Source organism: Microchirus variegatus, assembly GCF_963457635.1.
Source record: "Microchirus variegatus genome assembly, chromosome: 4".
NCBI classification, from domain to species: Eukaryota; Metazoa; Chordata; class Actinopteri; order Pleuronectiformes; family Soleidae; genus Microchirus; species Microchirus variegatus.
The window spans coordinates 23,891,980-23,918,452 of NC_139805.1; the positions used below are offsets into that span (position 1 = coordinate 23,891,980).

The 26,473-nt window shown below is 40.8% G+C and overlaps 1 protein-coding gene across 1 annotated transcript in view; it reads right to left on the minus strand.

Moving 5' to 3' along the window:
* sema6bb (sema domain, transmembrane domain (TM), and cytoplasmic domain, (semaphorin) 6Bb) overlaps positions 1 to 9,890 on the minus strand; it is a gene marked incomplete at its 3' end in the record, with an annotated part of 254,546 nt that extends 244,656 nt beyond the window's left edge. The window contains exon 1 of the mRNA XM_083888120.1: positions 9,848 to 9,890. The remainder of the gene's footprint in view (positions 1 to 9,847) is intronic.
* Between the last annotated feature and the right edge of the window lie 16,583 nt (positions 9,891 to 26,473).

A 26,473-nucleotide genomic window follows, 5' to 3' on the forward strand; every position in this document is an offset into this window, starting at 1 on the left:
GCTGGATGATCCTTGACCCTTTGTGTGGCAGCACCAGCACCTTAGTGCAGATCAAACTGCCAGGCTTCACTCCCCACCCCCTTGAAGGCATCTAGGCCTTGAGAACGAGGTGTGTTATGTGTATGTGCTCGTATGTGTGAGGGCTCACAGGGTCACTGGCATGTACGTGTTTATCCGGCTGCTATGGCAACCCACAGAATAGCCTTGGGCAAATAACAACAAGCAAGTCCTGTGTGTGCATGTGTGTCTGTGTATAAGACAGAGAGAATATGGAGATTTAAAAAATAAATAAATAAATAAAGTGATTTTGTGATGTTCATGTTGAAGTTCTACAGAGGTGGCATTTTGCACCACCATGTTTTTTTTTTGTTTTTTTTACAATAGCCCACAGTGGACAAACTAAACAGCTTTTGAGTATTAATGCTAACTGAAAAAAAGTGAAAAGAATTCGTACTCAAGGGCAGCACCACAGAATTATCACGTGACGAGAGGAGGTGACAATAACGGGCCAGAAAAACATGATATACATTAAATATCCGCCAACAATGTGCATTAGTGAGCATTAACATTAACACTCAGTGCATTTACATTCATGTTTAAAGTCTTTTAGTCAGACTAAGACAGTAATTCAGATTTATGTAATTTAAACATGTTAGTCCAACTAAAATCAAGCTAGTCTTAGTCAGACTAACATACCTGGATAATGCGATTCATAGTCCGATTAATCCTGCATGTATACACTTAGTCGGACTGGAGTCAGAATGAGGAGACGTATAAACTGCAGTACTTCGTACAACACAGCAACCACAAGAGCCAGCTCCATCTAACCTGTATCACGATCAACAAGATTCAATATGAACTAGCTTATAGCAAGATACAGCGCCACATACGGAGGCTGAGTCAAATGTACACAGCCAATAATCAGCTTCCGATTGCCTATCTTAGTCAGAACTAAACTGAACCGTGCTTGTTAACGGACTGACTGACTACAGCTTTTTCCTCTACAGGGCCTTGTTTTTCTTCAGTTCTGGTCAAGACGTTTTTGAGAGGGGTTTCTTTAGGTTTAGTAACATTTGGCCTTTTTTTTGCCTCACAACTGTTTTAGCTCTGCATGTAACCTGTGTGTTGAAAAGCTGCATTACTAAGTTTGTTTCCTTGGAATCTAATTGCACATCATTACGGCTGAATCCATGTCTTACATAGAGCCCCTTTAATATAGGTCTTAAATTCATATATCTCAAATAGCTGTCCTGCTCCCTCCCCCCTCTCTTTCCAGTGCGGCTGGCCTGCACCTCAATCACCAGGCCCTTCCTTTCACCTTCTCTTTCTCCCAGCTCCACATGCTAAGTGGGAACATTGTTACGGTCAATTTGTCCCATTCAGGGTCCCAGTGGGCAGCGTCCCTGCTCTGACAGCCCGCAGACAGAGACCACACTGCCTGAGAGGCCTTGACATCAAGGTCCGGAGAGCGAGAGCGAGAGGGAGAGGGAGAGGGAGAGAGGAGGGGAAGAAAAAGCCGGAGGACAACAGAGGAGAAGTGGGGAGAACTGGTGAAGAGAGGTAATGAGGGGGAGCAAAGGTTTGGAGGGAGAATGTGCGAAGGAAAACACACTGGGGGTGAAATGATTCAGAGAGAGGGGGAACGGGGGGAGGAAAGAAAAAAGGAAGCAGGGGTGCCAGGTTTAACACAAACCCGCAGACGAGGCAGCGAAACAGCATCACACCAGTGTGTCAATCACCGACGAGACAGCTCCGTGCTCACAGAGGACACAAGAAAATGGAAGTCAGACACACAGCTGTTTGTTTATGCACCTGAAATTAAATTAAACCAGTCAAATACAATGTTTACAAAAAGAATCTACAGTATTTTTGCCAAGTAGAAACGTCAGCTCCCGCCTGGGTCACCTTCTCTGCTCACCTCTGGAGGTTTGTACAGTTTTGCTTCCAAACACAACAGCCATTATTAACTGTTGACAACTTTTGCAGAGTTATTAAGGGGGGGAAAACATATTCTTCCTGAATCTTTTTTTTTTTTAAGTTATTTTCACAACTGCGAAATACCATGACCAACAATCATCACCACTGTATTCGGGTGGATTCAGTAAATAAGCAAAACTTTCTCCATAATTAGATAAGAGATAAATAAGAAAATCTCTGGATATAACTCTTAAGAGTTAACTTGAGTACAGCACTTATATTTAGAACTGCAAGCAGACGCCAGGATAATGAAACCTTATAGCGTTATTACAATGTGTCTGTCAAATGTCCAGCTCTTTCAAACTCAACGCACGTTTCTTTTTCTAAGCCAATTTTAAATCATCATACATCCAATCAGAAATAACCCTGAAGTCCCTGCGGACCACAGCCAGTATTACTTCTTTTTTTTCCACGCCTGTGATATTCCTATTCACACTCAAACTGACCTTCATGTGTAAAATCACCGCAGTGTTCCAGTCAGTGTAGATACAAGGTCACTTTCGCCTTATATCGTAAAAGGAGAGAAAAGGGACGTTTTATCATCTCCTAAAGCTACATCTGTACAAATACATGATTTCATTTTGCAGCAACCAAGCATTTCAGCCACTATAGAAAGATATTTTGAAACGTGGAGCTTTAAATTCAGTTTTATGCTTCTTTATCATAATAATTTACTATTTAATTTCAGTCCTGGACCCCAGGAGGAGCCCTGCCTTTGTCAGCTGGGACTGACTCCAGCCACCCGTGACCCTCATGTGGAGGACGAAGCCAAAGACAATGAGTGAGTGACAATTTAATTGCACATAGTGCAAAGACAACTAAATCTAAAAGAACTTTCTGAAAGGAGCTGTTCAAACTAGAAAAGCACTCAGAGAGCACAGACCTCCGCCAAAGGCAGCTCAGTGCCTACAAAATACACCCTGCAGGCGCTCCTGGGTCGGCAGGGTGAGTTGTAACCAGTGATAGTGTCTACGGATCTTGCCCCAAATGGAATCACTTGTTCCTGGTCTCATTGCGGACAATTCCTGAAAATTTCATCCAAATCCGTCTGTGACTTTTTGAGGTATGTTGCTAATTAACAGACAAACAAACACTGGCGGAGGTAATAATCAGTGAACATGCTAACACGCTGGGCATGCATGTGTCGGTATTAACGGGAAACTGAGTCTCACTTCATTTTAAAGGTGCCATATGTAAGAATGTGGCCAAAAACGGTTACTACATTCAAATTCGAAATACAGAGGTCTTTTAGGTTTTGTTTTCTGACGTAACTGGCTACCCGTGGTTTCTCGGCAGCTGAGACTCTACTGACTGCAATGGTTGGTAGACGGCGCCACATGCAAAAACATGATTTCAAAACATAAACATGATTTGCAGTTTGTAAAAGATTTTGTTTAATGCAAATATTTTGTCTGTACTGTTGTTGTTGGTGAGTTCAGTTTGTTATATGAACATTATTCCTGAGTCTCTGTGACATATTAGGAGGATTTTATGGCCAGTTGCTTTAGATTTATTACATAATGCACCTTTAAGGAATTTATGCGTACATGTAAACAAAACACAGCAGTATTGATGTAACATATAAGCCACATTCCCGCTCTCAGCCACTTCCTATAAAATCACACCCCCCCCCCATTTGTTTTACCCGTTCCTCAATGGATGACGTAAACCTTTGTACCAACATTTGTTTCTTTAATCTGTGAATTTTAGCCGCCCCCCGGGGTCACAGGTGATGTAACGGCGCGGCGGGTTGCAGCAGGAGTGAGGGATTAAGTCAGCGTGTGAAGACACCTGTTATTTCAGCACATCGAGTGTGCAACACTTGCTCCGAGGCGAGGGCTGCAGAGCGGCTGTTGGCGTCAGAAGCGGAGCGCGAAACAGGGAGCCCATTGAAGCGGGGCCTGAACACTGCTGAATCACAGACAGAGGGACTGACTCATACACAAAGTCCATACAAGACAGGAAGGCAAACAGACACAACGGGACGGACAATTGTACTTGTGTGTCGCTGTGACAGACGTGGACAAACTCTCAGCCTGTGTCTCTGTTTCCTCAAAGTCATTGAGACGCCGCGGCATAAAGACGGCAGGGAATCTGTCGAGGGGCATGTGTTTATGGTGGGATGTGGCAGATCTCCACAAATTAACGAACTCCGCAATAAATCACCGAGCGCTGCTAGCCAGGGATTAGCTAAGCTCCAGTGAGCTGTTTGTTAAAGCTGTGAGGAGAAGCACTTGGGACACCTGGTTTCCTGGGCAAACGTTTAGCCTTGTTATCCCACTCATCGACACAGAACTACAGAACTACATTAGGCCTTGACTCCATGCTGTTGCTCCTTTTTCTGTTGGGGTTACAACCGAGTACACTATTAGAAATAAAAGTGCTAAGCGGAACCATATAAGGTTCTTCGGCTTATCCTCATAGGAGAACCCTTTTGGAGGGTTCCACCAAGAACCCTTTTTAAACCCTTTATTCAGGAAAGGGGTTTTAAAGGGTTCTCTGGATCAAAATGGTTCTTACTGGAACCATTAGTGTTACCAAGGACCCTTGAAAACCCCTTTCAGAAGCAAATGGTACCAGGTAGAACCTCAACCCTTGTAGAAGAATGCTTTTGGAACCCTTATTTCTAGACCATGATACCCTGAGAATTTTTGATTATTACCCCATTCACACAGGTCAAAAAATCTGTGTCATCTAAGTAAACTCTTAGAAATAAGGGTTCCAAAGGGTCCTTCTAGAAGGGCTGAGGTTCTACCTGGAACCATTTTCTTCTGGGTTCTTGGTAACACTAATGGTTCCAGTAAGAACCATTTTGATCCAGAGAACCCTTTAAAAGCCCTTTCCTGAATAAAGGGGTTCAAAATGGTTCTTGGTAATACTAAGAGTTGCAGGTGGAACCTTTATAAAAAAGGTTCTACCTGGAGCCAAAAAGGGTTCTCCTATGAGGACAAGCCGAAGAACCTTATATGGTTCTACTTAGCACTCTTATTTCTAAGAGTGTAGGGCTACAATAGCTAATCAATTACTAATCCACTACTTAATAAATCGTCAACTTTTTTTTTGATATTTGATTCCTCGTTACAGTGTTTTTTTCTAATATAGAATTATTACATAAACATACATATACATAATAAACTGAATATTTTCTGGTTATTTTTCTCCTCCTAACAAATAAATCATCAAAACTAATTCATTTTGGTCTGTGGACAAAACAAAACAAAAACATTTTTCATTTCGTTTTATGGCGCAACAACAACTACAATAATTGACACCAATTATGAAAATAATTGTTTGTTGCGGGCCTAAATCTTCGGTTTAAATGGACTTTTGACCAGTACGGATGTGTTTAATCAGCATTCACTACTGAGTTGGACGTGGTTTTTATCAGCTTTGGCTCCGGTTTGCATCGGAGAGAACTTAAGAACTGGGTCGACACACTAAACACTTCTTCATCTGATTCCTTTTTTTTTTCCTACGTCATTTCTGGGGGCGGCACAGCGACAAGGCACATTCATTCTCCAGAAGTGAGTCCGGCCCTGGGGTCTCAAACTCAAATGACCTCTGGGCCACTGAGCATCTGTTGTAATGATCACAAGATAAAAGTAGGGATAAAGGGACATAAGCTTAAACATGTATCACCTATAACAACCCTTTCACAATAAAAGTGTTTGTTCTGAGATGGAAAACAGGAAGAAAAACAGACTTATGATGCAAAATGAATCTATAGATTACATAAACAGACATAACTCTAAATGTGGCAGACCACACCAAAGGGATTGGCGGGCTGCGTGTTTGAGTCTGAGACCTCTAGCCTAGCCGTTAGCGGTGAATATTTGCGGCAAACTTTACTTTTGTACAACTTGGGACAGAACTCAGTCACACGAACAATCAACTGAAATGGGGACAATCGCCTTGATCTTATTTCTGGGAAAAAATACTATACGGTGGTGAAGTAGCCTAAAACAACCCAGGATTCCCCATCAATCACTTCATGAAAAGATGAAATTGCAAATGCATTAATAAGTAAATAGAAATGTAAGGAGACTCTGCAATAGAATGCAATAGAATAATATTTTTTCTTTAAAAGCAACTTGAGAATAAGAACCAGTAAAACAGGCAACTGCAATATGAGAAGATGGAACATGAAAAAAACAATAAAACAGACTTAGAAAACAACACAGTGATGCAATATAAATGATGGACAGTATATAAGACAGTAGCTCCGACGTTAAATTCTCCGTTCATATGCGATTACTTTCCTCGTGTTTTCCTTACATAATGCTCCACACGATCTCGCCTCCGACTGAGTCATCTCGTCTGGCAGCAGCCTGGTTATTTACATACTGACTGAGAATTAAAAACCCTTTTTAACGAAGCATTTTATCGATTTACCTCAATATCATTCAAACAAAACTGGCTTTGATATAATATATAGCAATTATATCTTGACAAAGGTGTTTGCATTCACACGGTGACCTTTAGGGGAGCCCTATTTACAGGCGGCTACTAAACATGTCACCATTACGTCTGAAATCTGTAATTTCCCCACGACAAATAAGCAGACACCTGTGTGTCCGTCAACGCGGCCTACACACCACTCTTTTCGTTCAATAAACAACCACTCCAGTTCGACTGTAGGCACGCTAAAGGAGCTAACGGCGCTAACGGCGCTAACTGGCATAACGGTGCCTGGGCTCCGGTGCAGAAAAAACACGTTACTTTAAGACTCATTTTACCAATGGAAACGCATCATGCGCTAACATTAACGGCCTTAACATTAGCGCAGTTACCAGCGCTAACGGTCCAGCACTATATATTTTACTGTTTACTTATTTAAGAACAGTACAGAAAATCTAATCAACCTATGACACAAAAATGCCCCCTCATTTGATAGCTTTTCCATTATACAGTTCTAGCACTACTCGGCTCAACTCAACTCAACTTTTTAGCTTTTCCATTAGTGATATCTAATTGCATCTATCTGGTACCTGGTGCTTTTTTTTAGCACCTGCTCTGGTGAGGATCCAAATGCTGACGTGATACTAAAATGTGATGTCAACTAGTCAGACTGCCGGCCACTAATTGGTCAGAGAGTAGTCGTTACTGGAAGATTCATGAGCGCGGCGTCCGACAAAAGAATCAAACCGAACAATGCCGAACTGTAGATCAGTTGAAAAGACTTAAAAATCCTGAAAACATATGCTAATCTCCAACATTTAGCAAAGGAAATCATAAATCATAATATTTAACAGAGGAGTCTGGTGTATTTAGCGACAGCACTGCTGAAAGTACTGAATGGATCGTTTTAATTAACCGATTCTAATGATTCAGTTACGTAGTAAACAACTCCTTTTGCTCATCACTCATTTGTATGTTTGTGTCGTGTATAAAACAACGTCACAGCCGTGCTATGGCGACCCCGCCCACGTTGAAGAGGAGCTATGATGCAATGGAAAAAACCCACGTGGTCTGATACCAGCCGAGCCGAGTAGTGCGAGAACCGTATAATGGAAAAGCGCCGAATGTGTCAGAGTCGCTTTCAGGGGAGATTGTGTCTTATTCGAGGGGAGCCTCACTGCCCTTCACTCCCTCACTATTCCAACCATGACAGTACGTATCAGTGCAGCAGCTCCACCGTCTGTGTCATGATAATTCTGCTTCCTTCCGTCTTGTTGACAACCCAGAGCTGAAGTCGGCGAGCGAATAAAATGATATATAGTAAGTGTTATTTTCTGCGTGGATCTCGCACTTTCTTAAGACGTCCTGAGGCACCAGCAGCAGAAGCAGCAGCTGCTGCTGCCTCTGTTCTCAACGCTCATGTCAGGTTTTGTCCTTTGCTCCCACACAAATGGAAACCAGGCCCGGTGCAATAAGATCAGAGATCATATCAGACAAGTGCTTCCTGTGTTGTCTGCTAATTTATTCCCTCTGATAGCATTTCTCCAGTAATTACTGTTGCCGTGACGAGCCTACGAGAGGATGTCGGTGGGGGGGAGAAGAAAAGCGACGGCTCTTCGTTTGTGCTCGTCTCTCTTTTCATCGTCTCTTTCACCACCTTACTCGGCTGTGATCTCTGCCTCTTACTGTGGTAAGAGGTCTAAAAACTGAGTCTGGTGCAGAACATCGCCCCCTGATGTCTCATCAGAGCAGCAGAGGGGAGAGATTTAGTGTCTGTGTCAAGGCCTCTGCATACTTTTTTGTGCGTTCTGTGCCCGCCGAGGGTTGCAAACCTCGCATTTAACAATCGTTTTTATTTCTTATCGTTTATATGTTTTTTTTTTATTGTCTGCTATGTTTTTGTACTTTTCTAGCTGCACTATACTAAGCTGCTGTTTGGGGGCATAAAATGAGCAATCGATTCCGTGGGTGTGCGTTCACTGTGGATTCTCCTCAACCTGCGACGGCACCTCCTGAGCTCTGGCTGTCAGGAGTATGTGACAGCAGCCTGGGAATTAAAGAGGCTCTTGGCCTGTGAGGCTGACTCGACACTGCCAGAGTGACAGAAAGGTTAGTGGAGGTGCTACGATTCCCTTGGCTGCTTCGAACACCCCTCAAATCTGGACAAGGAGGAACTGTCTCGCTCACTCTCGTATACCCTCCTCTGCTCCCTCACAACACTGGGGCTCATTATAGAAATCCTCTGACCCTTGGGGACTTCACTTACTTTGCTGTCTCTCCTTCCAGTCCACAAACCTTTGGCGTGGGACAAAAGGGGCGTCTGAAAAGCAATTTGAATTTGAAACAGGGGGCCACAAGAAAAAAAAAAAAAAAGAAGAGAGAGAAAATGTCCAGCTCCCCAACGAGAGAAACTTTAGGAGACTTTAGGAGGCGGCTATAGAGACTTAGCAGCTCCTCGAAACAAAAACACGAAAATGGGATTCTGTCACCATATCCGACAAAACAAGCTCAACGTACTGTAAAGATAGCAGCTAATGCAAAGGGGGAGGGAGGGAGTGGACACACAGGGTGTGCACATTGTCCTGCAACTTTACAAACTAAGGGTTTTCTTATCATGACTTAAATAGCAGTCGTTCGAAATCCTTCAGATTGAGAGAGAAGCTGTACCATCATGGCCCTGTTTCTGAAGTCTTACATAAGGCTGTTTTTCTCAAATTCTATCATAGACATCTATGATAGAATTCTGCTCAATATCAACATCGACAAAGGTCCAATACAAAGAGACAGGACATAATTGCTCAGGAATCACTTGCCTCACATTTGTGCAGTGTTTTTTTTTTGTTTAATAAAAATGTTATAGCCATAATTTAAATGTCATTTTAACACAAATGTTATCAATATCAATCGATGTTGATGACTTGACATTTGCACAGTGTTATCACAGCATATCAGCCTTTCAATAAATGAGGATTTCTAGTTATAAATCATTTAAATTTGATGCACAAAAGGGAAGGTTATTAATGTCCCTCTTTCTATAATGAAGCACTTTTGAAAATAAGGGTGTTTAAATCATTTAAATGATGTTTTTGTGCTGCTAATTAATAAAGTGCGTGTGTGCGAGTGACAGTGAGGCTGCAGCACAGAGTGACTGTCACCATCATGTAGCCTAACGAATGATCGATACATGATCGATACATAACGATCCGGATGGATGAGTGGATGGATGGATGGAGAGCTGCTGGTTATGTGCATCCATGGCTGCGAGGCTACGCAGTATGAAATTAAATCAGTCTGCACGATGAGAGCTCTACAGTATCAGCCCAGTCTGGTGTCGCTGTACACATAAACTCGACATGAGAAAAAAAAAATCCCTCGGATTATAATCGGGGGAGTCACTATAAAATTGCATCGAGGCGCGGCGGAGCCTCATGTGCCCAGAGCGCACCGTGCAATCCCGGAGCGGAACACTCACCTTTATGGCTGACGGTGCAGGAAACAGCAGCAGACTGTGGCGTGTGTGTGGTAGTAGTTTGTCCCAGTGAAGTGGAGACAACAAAAACAAACAAACAAACAAACAAAATCCGTGCGTGGTTCAGAGGAGAAGGGTCAAGTGCGTTAACAGATCCTGGGTCGGGCTTTGTGAAGAAGAAGAAGAAAAAAAAAACTACTCCGCCCTGTCGCACCTGTCTCTGATACAAACTGATCCCGTGCGCCGGCCTGACATCCCCGAGACAACTGTCTCGTGGGGGGGTGTGAGTGTGTGTCCGCGTGCCCCCCTGCTACTTTCAACACACACACACACACACACGGCAGCAGCACCTGTCCCCCCGGTGCACAACAAGCCCACAAAGAGCGTCTATGCCGCGCAGGGACACATGTCTCTGCAGCAGCGGTGGCACCAGCGCAAACTCCTCTCACTAACAACAGCCGTCCGAGGTCCTCAAGTAACGCGGAGACGAAGATGAAGAAGAAGAAGAAGAACGCAGGAACAACAACACATCCACGCTTCTCTTTTTCTCTCTCACTGGAGAGGAAACGCAACTGCAGCGTTTGGAGGTGACATCTGTGTCGAGCCAGTTGTCTCCTGTCTCCCTTACAATAGTTGGTCTATTTCGCCGCTGCTGCGCACCACGACTGCTGCTCTGTCATCGCTGCTGCTGCTGCTGCTGCTGCTGCGTCCTCCACCACCTCCGCTCTCTCTCTCCCTGACAGAGACAGGACTTGTCCTTGTGTCTGCTCGCACACTGAGAAGAAGAAGAAGAAGAAGAAGAAAAATCCAGCGTAAAAAAAAAAAGTCTCATTCAGTTGGTTTATTAGAAACGAGAGTTGCTCCTCTGTGCGCTCCTCTGCGGGAGAATGTGAGGATGACTGTTTGTCTTCTAGCGGTGGTCTGAGCTACAGCATCTCCTCCTCCTCCTCCTCCTCCTCCTCCTCCTCCAGCAGCAGAGCTCCCTGCTGTCATCCACCACGAGAGACTCCTGGAGCCTGTTAGTGCCAAAACCTGAAGCGGAATTACGCAGCGACTGGAATGGAATTGATTAGAGGGCTAATTTGGGTGCGTTCAGAGGCGATTCTAGAGTCTGTAGGGGCCCTAAGCAAAAATTCCCAGGGGGCCCTTCCAACCAGTGTTCATCACCATTATGTTATAAATAATCTGACACCAACGAAAAATGTATGAGATCAATTTTGTTATTGTTTTTCTCAAAATGAATGAAATAATATGGAAAAACCTTGTGATTAAAAAGTACGTGAAACTATACATTTAAATAACAATAAAATACTGTAAATATCTTTTAAAAAAACTATATAAACTTGGTTAAAAAAAAATACATTAAACTGTAAAGAACCGTGAAGTGGAAAAAAATCAGACAGTTTTTTGGGGAAAATGAACTATTCAGTGATTTGAAATTAAAATGATATCTTGGTAATCTATCATGATGTTGCAAATTAAAATTATTCAGCGTGATATGTATGTACAATATTTCAAAGTAAAAGTGATAATCTGTACAAAAAGAGACAGAAATATAAAATATAATAAACATTAAATCAATAATAAAACACACAGAAAATCGTAATGAAAACACTAGACAAGCTTCAATATCATTTAATGTTGAATTTAATGATAATTATAAAAAATGTTGTCGTTGTAACTTTATAGTAAATGTGGGGCCACAAGACATTTACTGGGGGGTCCACATGTGGCCTGCGGGCCGCACATTTGACACCCCTGATTTGAGGTGTATCAGGCTAACGTGCAATATGCACTAACATTGTTGAATATTGTATGGACTATTATGACTTAAAAATGAATAATAAACACATTCTTGAGTATACAATGTTGATGTAATTCTGCTTTTGGGTTGACTGCTAACATAGAGACAGTGTGTAGCCAATAATAATTAAATGCAATATTTCCATTCCAATAACTTTGTTTAAATAATTACATGAGGGGAAATAAAGTTGCCCATTTTAACGTATGTCGGCAGCTTAACTTTCAAATAAATGTAAGTATCATTATTAAAATCTAACGGATGTGACTCAGTCATGTGGTTCTCAAACGGTGGCAGGTGTAGCACCAGTGGTACGTGAGCTTCCTCTGGTGGCACGGGGAGGAAAATCAGAAATAGAGCTGAGGGATTTTGACCTGAGAGTGAAGGAAATGAACCAAATCTCTGGCTCCATCTTAATCTCATGTCAGTGTGTGCAGTATATGTGAGGGAGAGGAGGATGATGAGAGAATAAATGATCTTATTGGGAATAAACTTTTTACACCACTGTACTTTAACGTTGGTGATAATGGTGTTACTTTAAGAGCTCAGTATTTAATCAGGTGATACTTTGATAGTGGTTAGTTAAATATATGGTAAGTTAAATATCATGACTTAAATATATGGTAAGTTAAATATCATGACTTAAATATATTGTAAGTTAAATATCATGACTTAAATATATTGTAAGTTAAATATATCATAAGTTAAATATCATGACTTAAATATATTGTAAGTAAAATATCATGACTTAAATATATCGTAAGTTAAATATCATGACTTAAATATATTGTAAGTTAAATATATCATAAGTTAAATATCATGACCTAAATATATTGTGACTTAAATATCATGACTTAAATATATCATGACTTAAATATATCATAAGTTAAATATATGGTAAGTTAAATATCATGACTTAAATATATTGTAAGTTAAATATATCATAAGTTAAATATCATGACTTAAATATATTGTAAGTTAAATATCATGACTTAAATATATCGTAAGTTAAATATATCATAAGTTAAATATATTGTAAGTTAAATATATCATAAGTTAAATATCATGACCTAAATATATTGTGACTTAAATATCATGACTTAAATATATCGTGACTTAAATATATCATAAGTTAAATATATCATAAGTTAAATATCATGACTTAAATATATTGTAAGTTAAATATATCATAAGTTAAATATCATGACTTAAATATATCGTACCAAGTTTGAGAACCACACCAGACAGTCATAATAAAGTGGGGGTTTGAAAGTGAAAAAGAAGTATAGATTAATCCAATGATCCTTAATAGGCCACTAAAAGTGTGTGGTGGTTGTGTTGCTCTGGTGTGTTTTCTCCAGTTTGTTTTGCTCTGGGCTGCGATGTTTGTGGTAGACAACATTCATATCCTCCAGCAAATAACACTGAGGGGGCGGGACAATGGGACAGATTGCTAGTTTAACGAGGCTAATGCTGCGTTACATCAACAGTTGAAGTCAGAGGTTGGAACTGGGAGTGACCTCACCCACCTCCAATTTGACCGGAAAAAAACACGGACACAAACACAAACATGCTCTTTGTATAAATTCCCATATAGACTCTACTTCATCGTTATCCAGACTGGGCTATATGTATACGTATTATCCCACTTTCCCAATCATCTAAACGTCTCCATTAATGAAGTAATTAAAACCCTGTAAACAGGGTGTTTGAACAGCACGGGTATCTCTCAGTTCCAGACGTCCAGGGTGGATCGATGAAGAGAACCCAGCTGGTGTTATCAGCCTACAATGGTGGAACCGAAATTTATGGAGCTCCAGGCGAGAAGTTCAACAACGCTGTCCTTTTTAAATCTTACTTTGAGAAACCTTTATCGTTGAAAGTCAAGAGAGTCTGAAGTATTTAAGTGCGGACATTCACATAAAACAAGACAATAGTGAGCTCAATATCTGGAAAGTCAAGTGGTCGAGCGCTGAGAGAAGACACTCGGTGAACCGTGGTGTCACATTTAGCTCTATTATAAAAAAAAAGTTTCCCTTCTGTCAGGTCGGCTCGATTAGCATTCATTTACAATTCAGTCCGTAATTATGCCTCTCAAAGTACACATTGACAGGCAAGTTTTTCAACATCCCAATTAGAATCCCCGCGAGTCCCATTTACTGTAATGACATAAAATAATTCAGTGAACTCCAAAAAAACACTTTTCCACCACAAACACGTTACCGTCCCCGAACCGAACGTCTCTCTGCATTCGCGTCTTCTCGTCGAGCGTAAATGAACGCAACAAAGGAATCATTTCGTCTCATTAAATCTCAATAAGCCTTCAGCCCGTTTTTAATTGTTTCTCGCTGCAATTTAAGGCAAAGCGTGCTTCATACCGGCCTTAAATGATTTGTGTTGTTCTTAATAAATGTTCCTCCCAGCATCTGACAAGCTTCTCTTTATTATTTTGTTTTTTTTAACCACTTAGCTAATCACTGGAGCCAAATCCAATGAGTCAACCACTGATCTGAGAGAGAAACACAAAAGTGTCCCCTGATATCACACATAATGTAATGAGGCCTGTGCTTCATTTCTTCAGGACTCAATCCAATAACATGTGTTTGTATGAGATCCCTATGCAGTGTGTATGCAGGTCCTAAAATAATCACTTTGTGAGGAAAATATATGTTGTTTAAAGGGGAAGTAAGTAGTTTATAGTGCCATCTAGAGGAGAGGCTGAAATTTACAACAAAGAACTGCTCCTCTGCTCACCCCCTCCCTTCCCTAAGCGCTACAGTATCCGCAGCTGGTCAAATGTCGTCCTCGTCGTCTTTCTCCGTGTCAGCAGATGAGGTTCGTGAGGTGAGGGAGAGGGCGAGCTACCGTAGCAGACGAAGCTGAGAGAGAGGAGGCGGGACTTCCGCTACAAGTAAAGAGACGCTTGATTTGTTCTCTCGCGTTTGTCCTTACAGGCTCCGGTAGAAACATGGCGTCTCGCTGCTAACAGAGGCTATGCAACCGCGGCCCGCGACCATGTTATTTTACATGACTTTTTGAAACACTACGAAAATGAAACAAAAACTATTATACAGCGACTAGACAATGCAGGAGCACATAATATGTATAAAAAAGTGGATTTTGGGTTATATAAACCCATAAATACTACATATTGTACCTTTAAATGATTTGGAATAAAAAAATGTTTGTTTTTTTTGTAGCCAGAGATTAGATGTAGTGCATAAGTCCAGTTCAGAGGTCTCAAACATGCGGCCCTCCAACCGATTTAATGTAACCCAGCACTTAATATCAAGTTATAATCATGTAATTTCTTATTTTTTTTAATGAATAGATTCATTTTGTATCAAAAAATAAATTTTTTCCATGAAAGTTTATATCATTCCATGTCAACGCAAACACTTTTATTTTGAAATTCTGTGAACAAAATTGTCACAAATATTGTTATTGCGATATCATGATGAAATATTTGGATTTTTTTGATCCGACTACATGCTCAGTGGGCCCCAGGTCATTTGAATTTGAGACCCCTGGTCTAGTTTATTTCATTTATTATAATTATTTTTATTGTTATTATTATTATTATTATTATTAGGAATAGGGACTTATACATACTTTTGATTTGTATTTTTATGTAAATATACTGTGTAACTGATTAAAGCCTTTAGCTATAATTTGTTCTTAGGTGGGGTTGATAACAAAAATACACAAGCACATGAAGAGAGCAATAAATAACAAAACATAACAATAAAACACACACATATATATATATATACATATATATAAGCAGTATTTTATTATTTTTTGAAATTTTTGGTCACTTTTTGCTCAGATGTGTTTCTATAGTTGGTGAAAATGACTTTTTATTTTTTATTATCAGACTGTCTAGGTTGTGGTGAAAAAAAGGATAGAAAGACACTCTTTATGTAGAAAAACAGCCTCAGTGCTCTGTGTTCTCAGGGTTAATCCAACGACATTCACCTATTCTTATGTGACACTGATATTATACTAAGATACTGTTTTGGTTTGATTGCGATCACACTTATCAGCAGTATTAATGATCAGCTCGCCCTGCCTCTGTGTGACTTTGTTACAAACCTTGAAAGAAAGTTTCCTTTGTCCACTTAACTTTGTCCAGGGTCTCGAGAGAAGACCTGCTGGACGTCTTTGTTCGAGCTGACAGCAGATACAACAGAAGACACCACTTTAACAGCAGAGTCATTATTCGGGGGCATCTATTAGGCATCTGTTGCTCTTCACAAAGAAAAAAAAAACGGTATGTTTAATGTTTCTAAAAGAACCCACAAACCCAAGGTGCTTTATCTTTTCAGAGCAAAGCAGGAACAAGAAAGCAGCTTTGAATGCAGCAAATCAATTCACGCTTGGAGACTCGTCCACCCTTTGAGACTCAGAAGAGAAACGCACAAGGACTTTTCCATCTGTGTGTGTGTGTGTGTGTGTGTGTGTGTGTGTGTGTGTGTGTGTGTGTGTGTGTGTGTGTGTGTGTGTGTGTGTGTGTGTGTGTGTGTGTGTGTGTGTGTGTGTGTGTGTGTCGTCAGACCGTGAGAACTCCATGCTGCACTGTGTTTTTCCTCCACCTCATTTCACTCTCAGACACAAAACAAGTACAGTACATTTAGAAACCGCTCCATAACGTTCAGGGGAACAACTGCCATTTTTTTTTTGCCTCTTCAGAAGTGAAGATTCTGAAGAGTCTGTTAAATAAGTTCATAAATCGCGATCAGAATCCCAGCAGGAGGTTTGGTTTCATTGCAGTCGCTCAAGAAAATCATGTACGAACAAAAAAACTGCATTAAATAACATGAGACAGATTCATTTCACCATACGTCAAGTTTTACCTCATTTGTTCAACGGTCAAATTCCACAATCTCAGCCATATCAGTACACTTAATAAGCAGAAATCTAATCAGCCAATCACATGACAGCGACTCATTGGAGTCGTAGGCACGTAGACATGGATCGAGACGCACTGATGACGTTCAGAATGAGAATTAAAGGTGATTTATGTCAGAAACTGCTGATCTATTGAGATTTTCACACACAAGCATTCGTAAGGTTTACAGAGAATGAGCTGGAAAAGAGAAAATATCAAATGAGCAGCACTTTTTTGGGGTGAAAATACCTTGTTGGTGACCAGGCTGGTTTGAATTGACGTAATAGGCAATAGTAATTCAAATATTCAACTCAGAAAACACCATGTTTGTTGTCCTAAGTGGCTGGAGTGTATGTGTATTTTTGTATATTACCTCTATTTTAACATTTCCTTATTTAGGTTGTATCTTTACATATTTATGATTATGATCTGCACAGTAAATATTCCCATAGGACTCATATTTAGTGAGAAAAGTCATTTTCTCATTGTCTTACATAGACTTTAGTGGCCATTCCACAGAATGCAGGATTCAGTCATGTCCACATGAGCTTCTCTTTCCAGAATGTCCCATTTTTTAAAATGTATAGTCTATGTTTACTGCTTGTTTCCACTGCCCCCCAGAGGCCAGTAAGAGCAGAGCACTTGTTTCTGTTTTCATGATTGCGCAAACCTTTGAATGCATGACTTATAAGGGATTACTCATTTGTTCTGAATACATCATCCAGAAACTCAACCAAAAAAGGGAGTTATTCAGGTGGAAAGCCTGCAGTGTGATAGATGTATGGAGCGAGGGGAAACTGACACAGTGACGGAGTTCTACTCTAATATTAAGCTGCTCTCTCTCCAAAAGCCTTCTCTTTTAAATTCACAGATTATTCTCATTCTCAGATTATACTTTTTTTCCCTCAGCTACTTTGCATACAAATCATTCACAACCAACTAAAAAAAAAACGTATGCAATTTCATCTCATGGAAAAAGTTTGTGTGCTGACAATACATAAATAATAAATAAATAAATAAACATACATTTTGCTATGCGTTTTGCTTTCATCCCACTCAGTGTGTGTGTGTGTGTGAGCAGACAGGATGTAGACCTGAGAAAGCGAGAGAAAAAGAAAAATAACCTTTGATGGGAAATGCACTTTTTAATCTTTCTGTGACATGAGGAAAAGGGTGAAGGGCGACCATACTCCCCCATGAGGCACAGTGAGTCTTTGTGAGGACCAAAAAACCTACAAACCACAGGGAGTGAGGACTTTTTTGTTATGTTTCGTGTTCTGTCCAACCTTAAAAGGACTTTTTTTTAAGGGTTAAGACTTTGAGTCAGGGTTAGGCCTTTAGCTGTGATGGTTAAGGTTAATGTAAAATGAATTATGCCTATGAGTGTCCTCAGGAGGAATGCTGCACAAATATGTGTGTGTGTTTGTAAGAGTGGGGGGTGTGTGTTGATGAAGATGAAGTTTCTCTCTGCTAACTTCCATTTCCAGCCTGAACATAGAGGAAAAATAAAGATTCCTCCGTCTCTCACTGTCTGTCTCATCACATGGTTCATGCAGCTGCAGAGACAGACGCACAGACTGTGTGCTCTGGGCTCATGTGACCATGCAGGCACTGTGACCTCATGGTCAACGGATCAAGCATACCCCATTTTTTTTAAAGGTGTCATATGTATAAATGTGGCCAAAAAAACGGTTACTACATTCAAATTCAAAATACAGAGGTCTTTTAGGTTTCGTTTTCTGACGTAACTGGCAACCCGTGGTTTGCTCGGCAGCTGAGACTCTACTGACTGCAATGATTGGTAGACGGCGGTAGGTGGCGCCACATGCCAAAACATGATTTCAAAACATAAACATGATTTGCAGTCTGCAAAATATTTTTTAATGCAAATATTGGCTGAACTGTTGTTGTTGGTGAGTTCAGTTTGTTATATGAACATTATTCCTGAGTCTCTGTGACATATTAGGAGGATTTTATGGCCAGTTGCTTTAGATTTATTACATAATGCACCTTAAATAATCATTTTAAATATTGCACAATCATCCTATGTGTTTTGAAGCCCCGAGATTTTTTAATTTGGCTGCTGTCGTGTTGAGCTTTTGCAACCTCAACCTCGGTTGCTGACATAGGGCGATAGGCGTGGTCACACCCTGGACAGATTTAATGTCCAATTATTGCATGTTTTTGGACTGTGGGAGAAAACCCACACGCACACAGGGAGGACATGCAATCTCCATGCAGGAAGACACTTGGTCCAACCGGGGCTGGAACCCAGGTCTTCTTGCTGCGAGGGCAAGAGTGCTAACCTTTTTTGCAGTAGAGTCACGACAGAAGCTCAGTGGTCGAGCGTGTTGTCTTTCAACTCGAAGCTTGTGGATCTGATTCCTAGCTCCTTGGTCCTTGGGCAAGACACTACACACCTACATTACTCCTGACAGCTGGGACGGCGGCGTGTGAATGAGTATGAAAGATGGGAATGGGCAAAACTGTAGAGTAAAGCAGCTTTGAGTGGTCAAAAATATTCTTACTTCGAGGGGTTCCTCAGACAGCAAACCAGAAGACCACTTTTTATACATGGACGATGCTTGAGTCTCATGGCAGGCAACCTCTAGTTCTCGAGTTCTAGATCTAAACTTGGGGTCCACCAAAAATGTGTTTAAAATAAAGCAGCACACTGAATATTTCAGAAGGCTTGTAACCAGAGAGTTGCCATTAATTTCGGATCCTCACCAGGTCAAGGTCTGGCTTACCCTGAGTAAGATACCAAATCCCCATTGCTTAGTCTAAATTGACCTCATCCTGGTCCCAAGCCCAGGTAAATGGGAAGTTGGGTCAGGAAGGTCCTCCAGCTTAAAAAAAAAAAAGAATAAATCCCAAATGAAATATGCAGATCATATTCTCTCTAGGCGACCCCTAGAGAGAGGGAGACACTGAAAGAAGAAATATCAGCCTATTGTCACATAATTATGATGTATACCTCATCGTGCAACAGTTCACATTATAACGTGATAAATTATCTCATTATAACTTGATCACTTTAATTGTCTTATTAGAATATTACAGTGTTGTTTTAATGTGAAACATTACGCAGAATCATTTCGTCAAAACTAATTTGGCTGTCCAACAGTTCTGCCTGTTCACTTGTAAACACTTGTCGGCCACTTTATTAGGTACACCTGTTCCGCTGCTTGTTAATGCAAATATCTGATTAAATTAGGCACGTAGACATGGTGTGGCATCAGAATGAGAAAGAAGCGTGATTTATTTCAGAAAACTGATCTACTGAGACTTTTATACTCAGCCATATATAAGATTTACAGAGAATGAGCAGAAAAAAAGAGAAAATATACACCGAGCAGCAGTTCTGTGGGTGAAAATGCCTATTTGATGATTGCTGAGAATGACCAAACTGGTTTGATTGATGGAAAGACAACAATAATGCAACTCCTTACAACCAGGGTTTGCAGCAGACAACATCTTAAAGCGTCATAATTCAGACTCCTGCCACGTCATTAGATGTCCTGTACCTAATAAAGTGGCTTGTTTGACAAAGTGAAACTCGTGTTTAAACGGGGGAGATCGTCAGCGTATACGGACACTTTGAAGTCCTATATTAAATAACTGCATTGTCCCCATTGATTTTCACGCCTAACCTTGACACGACAGCACAGTGTGTCCCATCAATGGAGATACAGTCAAACGACTGTGGTGGTCACACTCCCTAGTGGGAGACTCCTCTAGTATTCATACAAAGTATAAAGGCAGCGAACACAGTTTTGAATTGTTCCTCCTCTCAGTGTGACGCAAACGTTATAGCGACGACGACGACGACAAAAAAAAGGGAGGTCTGAATAATAAAACTTTGAATAAAAGCAGGAGAAAAATGTGTGCTTCATAAATGATGGATGCTGCTCCATCTCTGAAAATATTAAATTTCTTCGTTTTACTTTTCTGCAGACCATAATGTAGCATTTCTGTTCCAGGAAAAAGAATGTCAGAGTTATGTTTTGGCGAAGTGGTTTCATGCGTGTCATATCGACATTTTTTAAGCTCACAGCTACATTCTGGAAGCGTGGTGGGTGAAGCACGCACACCACAGCTCAAGGCCATGGTCAAAACTTACCCCATCACCATCTCACCCGGGTTGCATTTTAATGGATTCTATAATGTATTTTTACCCTGTGATGCTTTTATGTAGAGGACGTTCATTCAAAACTGAAGATTGAAGAGAACACAAGCAAAATAAGACCAATATATAGAGCTAAACCAAACAGGATATGGCTATAATCAGCCTCAGTGTCTCTTATGTTGTTCACATTTGGGCAAATGTAAATAATTCACTCATTAATAATAAATCAGGAACCTGCAAGCTCATATACAGGATGCTACTGTGTGTGTGTGTGTGTGAAGCAAGCAAACTCCACTTTATAAGGTACACAGAGCACATACTAAAAGTGGCAGGAGTTGCATCCAGAGATGTTTTCCTGAATTCATTGGTCGTAACGAGCGGCGATCGCTTGAGTTACCGTTGCTGTTCTATCATTCTGAAGCAGCCGAGATATTCTCCTCTGACCACCGGCATCAATAGGACATGTTATGCTCAGAGAACTGCTGCTCACTGGATATTTTTCCCTCATTTTTTGAGCCGTTCTCTCTCAACCCCCTGGAGATAATTTGTGTGTGCGAAAAAAATCGCAGTAGATTTTCTGTAACTCTCACACCACACCACAGTCACTTTAAGCGGAACTAGACCGGAAGTTCCAATTAACGCTGTTTTTTGGTGTGTATCAGCGTCATTACCTTGTTTATGAAGCCCTGAAGTTTCGAAAACAAACAGTTCAGCCATTGCTGAGAACACTGTGTTTTATTGTAATCTCAGGCTCAGCGAGATCTCTGAAAATCCCGTTATAGTTACGTAAACAGCGGTTCTCCTGAACGCTTCTGAGAGCGGGGGTGCTGAATATGCCACTTCTGGGGTACTGGCCAATCACAACACAGTCTGTCTTGTCAGGCGAGATTTATGTCTGAAATAGCGCGGCTGACAAGTGCTTCAAAAAGGACAGATTTCTATTGGCTCGTTTCCAGCAACTAGGAGGTTTTTGACCATAACCTCAGCAGGTTGACCTTGTCTACATGCCCGCATCCATTGAGTTGCAGCCACGTGATTGGCTGCTGATAGATTGGTTGAGCATGTGTATACCTAATAAAGTGGCCAGTGTCTGCTTTTCATGGTTTTCTGTTTATTTATTAAAAAAATGCACTCGCTTGTGTCTCAGCAGCTGCATCTGAGTGCGATGCTGTAATTAATTTAGGTGTTGATTCATTCCTCAGATTTGCATGTCCCAAATATGACATAATTTACAACGCGCCGTAAATTCGCTGGGACCAATCTGGGCGACTTTTGTGTGACTGCGGTTGCACTGCAGCAGCGGCAGCCATCAATCTGCCATTATGAGTTGTGATGCAGTGATGACAAAGAAGAGGAACTGGGATTGGATATGGAGTGTAAAGAGACATGGGGGGGGGGCATTTTTGCTAAAATATTATCTTGAAAAACTGAGGAAAATTATCAAAACAAAAAGATATTGAGTTTTTTTAATGATTAAAGAGGTGAAAAGTGTGCACTTTACCTCACCTCTCACTACAGTCACAAGACAGAGCGTTTGTTTGGAGAAGAGTCCCAGTAATGTGCCACCGCTGTCAAAAGAACCATAAATATTTCAGAGTCAGTCGGCTCATTCCATGTTTCCTCTCTATCTCCTCTGTGGCAGCTGAGCCATCGTCACGGAGTGAAATATACTCTTTAAAAAAAAATAAACAGAGGACAAGGAGAAAAGACAAAGGCAGCTGCTGGTACTGAAACGTTGAAAGGAAGTCGTAAAGCACGCGGCTAAAGTTGAAGCTACCTGTTGGTGGACGGCGAGACGCAGTTCTTTCTTATTTGTTGCTTTTCATTTTGCAAGTTGCATGTGGGGACCGGGCATTTCCCGTGTTGTCTGAGTGCAGGTACAAATCTTTTCGATTATGTGTTTTTAAAGTCCACCCGAGGTTCACCACAAATCACTTTTCTAATATCCTTTAAGCCGAAAGGCACAACAGTCGTAAAACGTCTGTAGCCTGTTAAGTTTTCCTCACAGGGCAATTCTGCTCAGAAGATTAAAGACCATTACAGTTGCAAAAAAAAAAAAAAAAAAAAGTTTAATGAGTTTTATGAGCTTTCTTTCTGAGCCCACACTTGATAAATGGATACACGTTCATGCAAAGCTCAGCTCTCATTCACTCTGATGCACATAATTAGTTATGGGCAGTTATGAGCATACAGTATAAACTTCAGGCATGAAGTCCAAGATGGCATCCATTGATTTACTTTACTGTCAGGGTATAGACCAACTATGGCCTCATCCATACTAATCATTTTCATTTAAAAATGCATCAATTCTCCTCTACCTCACATCCACACTATGCCTGCGTTTTAGAGCCCCCCAAAAGGCAATTCAAAAATGCTGCTGGCTCCATTCGTAGCATTTAAGTCTTTGGAAATTATGTATTCACTTCCAGGTTGATTCTTATCGCCAACTACTCAACTATTAGCTGTGAACTTTAAATGTACTCCCAGTTTCGTTTTGTCGTTGTCCTCACAGAAGAAATCCCTGCTCTGACTTCTCAACATTGTTGTTTCTCGTACGCAGAACTTTCTGAAACTAAATAAGCTTCTTCTTCAAAATCTGTAGCATCAAGTAAATGCTAAACAAGTTCAACAGTGGACTAACTTCTGTCTTCTCTAAGTCTAAAAAAAACATATGGCAGATATATTATAGGTTATTGCTTTCAATTTAGGGGTTGGCGTAGGGGTTGAGTTCAGGTCAGTTGGGGCCCCCAGGTCTTTCCTGCCTGGGGCCTCACACTCCCTTAAAACGCTTCTGCTTACTGTATGCTACTCATCACCCAAATCACTGTCAGCTGCACATGGCACGTGTGATTTTAAACATTAGCCTGACGATGGATACTATTTTCACGATGTGTGCACTTCCTAAAATGTCAAACCACTGCTTTAAGATCCAGGTGCAGTGTTTCCATCATGACATATGGGTCTGTTTGGTACAGCACGGTACACTTTGGACTCTGGGTGAGGCTTGCGATTCGACTGAGAACAGTACCTTTACTTGGTAGACGAGGTGTGGGGTGTTTTTCCACCTTCTTTTTCAAAACGCATGTACGTTTGCGCACAAGAGCTTATTACTATCTATCTATCTATCTATCTATCTATCTATCTATCTATCTATCTATCTATCTATCTATCTATCTATCTATCTATCTATCTATCTATCTATCTATCTATCTATCTGATAGATAGCTAGCTAGCTAGCTAGTATCGAAAGCCAATAGCCACAAATACAAACATTCTTACAGGAGATTCAAATTCCACAAATGAACTCTTCTCAGTGTTACACACTAGACCTTTTTTGCTTGTTTTTTTATACCGTTTTACGACTACTATCTATCTATTTATCTATCTATCTATCTAGCTAACTAGCTAGCTAGCTGTCGAAAGCCATTAGTCACAAATACAAACATTCTTACAGGAGATTCAAATTCCACCAATGAACTCTTCTCAGTGTTACACACTAGACCTTTTTTTCTTGTTTTTTACCTTTTTATGATTACTATCTATCTATCTATCTATCTATCTATCTATCTATCTATCTATCTATCTATCTATCTATCTATCTATCTATCTATCTATCTATCTATCTATCTATCTATCTATCTATCTATCTATCTATCTATCTGATAGCAGCTAGCTAACAACATAGCTTGCTAGATCTATCTTTCTAGCTAGCTAGCTAATTAGCTAGCTAGCTATCAAAAGCCATTTTCCACAAATATAAACATGCTTCCAGGAGATTCAAATTCCTCCACATTAACTCTTCTCAGAGTTACACACTAGCAGTCAATACAATACATAATAGGAATAATATTAAGTACTGTGCATACAGCATGTGACAGTGGTCCACATCCTGTCTTTTTCTCTTTTTTGGACAGAGAACTTCTCTCATGCAGCTTGTACGATTTGTTACGCTATATTAATAGGCTATTGGGCAGAATATAGAAAGGGCAAAGGTCCGTATCTGGTTTCAACCTGCAGATGATTTGTCGCTGTGTTGTATGTTACTGATACCTCATGGTGCAAGATGCCGGAAATTTGTTTCAGGATGTTGGAAATCAGATTCCGGTCAATGGCGTAGCGCAGATAAAACCAAACAGATCTGGTCAGCTATTACTGTAATGTATGGAGGGGGAGGGCAGCGTGTAATTTCTAAGGATTCAAGGCTGATGATAATAAAGAGCAGAGGGTAACACTGGGTTATTCTTTGTGATGTAATGTGTTTGCGGTCCACTTGAGACTTAGGTTTAGCAGTAAACATGGCACAGATCAAATGTTTTTCATTATGGTGTTATTGTTAATGCTTCTTTCACTGCATGACAAAGACCACATCCTTACAAATGTGCTCTTTGATAATTATACATTTCAGGCTGAAACTATTAATCCTCCATGTGAAATGCTTCCAAGACACAAAAACACACCTGGGAATTCAACAGTTAAATCTTTTATGGCGACCCCTTCAGCATTTTTAGTTCAGTTTGTTGTGGTTTTCCATTTTATTTTGGTTCAATGGAGTATGAACTATTGCTACAGCTATTCTACTGCAAATCAAAGTGCGTCTCATCTCTTACTGCTTCGTTCATTATGATGTTGCAACGTATTAAAGCAATACAGTATGGCCTCCATTTTCATTATGACCAAATGGTGTAAAAGTAAGCATCCAGTTCAAGGCTGAGATGTCTTCAGGATACATTTATATGGATAAAATCACAGCGGTTTTTTTTTATTCTCATAACTGTGTGCAAATGATGATTTTATTGCACTTATCTTGAAAGGTATGACTCCAGGCAGGAAAAGGAAAGAGAGAATAACCATCTTACTCTGAGGGATGAGTGATTTTTTTCTCTTATCTGCTAATCTTCAATTAGTCAATATCCAGAACCATTCTGGCCTCAATAAGTGACCTGCTGAGGCGTAGCTGAGAGTTAAGCAGGAACAGATGAGAGGCTTTGGGGCACATGTTGGTCTCTTTGGTGGAGTGTGTGGCGGCACAGGGGGGTGTGGTTGTGTTTGTTTCAGTTCAACTGTGCGGCATCATTGTTAAATATAAAAAGATTAATTAGACATTTTAGCACACACACACCAATCTGTGATCAGTGAATTTGTCCTCAACTCATTAACCCGGTCTTAGTGAACACACTCCCCTACTGTTCCTGCACCCAGTGAGCAATGGGGGATCAGATGCCTTGCTCAGGGAACCTGCAACCAAATGAGAGAACACAATGCTGCAGTTCCACACAATTTTCTCCGTGTTTCTCATTATAGAGCCTTGTTTCGACCGAGTGGAACGGTTTAGTTCGGTACTGTTGTGGAAATTTCTCTGAATGAAATAGAGAACTGCTGCCGGCCGAAAAGGATTTTTTATTTTTGTTGCAAGGAAAAGGTCAATCTTCACAGGCGTGATCCTTGCTGGAGAAAGACCCTGAGCAAAGTGAGCCCTCCACATTTATACCTGAGCAACTCCCCTTTTGCATTCCTCCAATAGACAAAGAGTCTGCCATTGAAGGCGGTGTTTTCGCACCTCTTTGTCTACTGGAGGTATCGGAGAGCCGACTCCCTGCGGATGTTGTAGGAAGGTGTCAGTTCAGGCTACACACAATATACACAAAGGACCTGGTATTCTGTGTTAAGGCCACATTATACTTCTCCGACTGCGTATGCGTTATCCGTCTGCGTCACCACGGAGACGCCTCGAGCATTTATACTTCTACGTCGTGGTGACGGACAATCGCTGCAATTTCCCGCCCGATCAGTAGGGGTCGCTGCGCAAGG